Here is a 636-nt window from a genome sequence, read left to right on the forward strand (position 1 = left end):
TCATTACAGGGTGGATGTGTACACACACTGCCAACACACATTTCAGTTCAAACAACATGTAACAGTGCATATACCATCCGATGACCCCTTTAACATACAGAAGTAAGATTACTAAAATTTCCATAATTGTAAATAAATAGCAAAAACTATTTCACACTCTTTCGTTATTACATAAACTTCTAATTTCTCATTGTTGACAGCAAATCTGCAGGCTTATCAGTAAATAATTTCAGTCTTTTCATGGCTTTAATGGTGTGTGTGTGTGTGTGTGTGTGTGTGTTTATCAGACATTTTGGAGACTGAAATCTCCAAAATGTCTTGGAAAAAACTTGGATTGGACTGAATTTTCATCTTTCCATAAATAATTTCAGTAATACTTGTACAGAAAAGAATTCAGCGGATGCTGTAAATACACTAGTGTGTAAGTGAGCCACAGAAACCTGTTTACCGTCATTGGCCCCTATTTTAGAGTATAATGTGATTTAACGCAGATGCTTTGAGTGAGTCACAGGTCATTTGAAGGGAGCAGATGCTCTCAGCGTGAAGCTCCTCTTTCTGAAAGACACACCACTTCTTCTTCAGAGTCCAGCCGTCTCTAGAGAGACTCACACTGACACACGGGCATGTGTGAGTGTG

Source organism: Sinocyclocheilus anshuiensis, unplaced genomic scaffold (assembly GCF_001515605.1).
Source record: "Sinocyclocheilus anshuiensis isolate Anshui unplaced genomic scaffold, SAMN03320099.WGS_v1.1 scaffold1082, whole genome shotgun sequence".
Classification (NCBI taxonomy): domain Eukaryota; kingdom Metazoa; phylum Chordata; class Actinopteri; order Cypriniformes; family Cyprinidae; genus Sinocyclocheilus; species Sinocyclocheilus anshuiensis.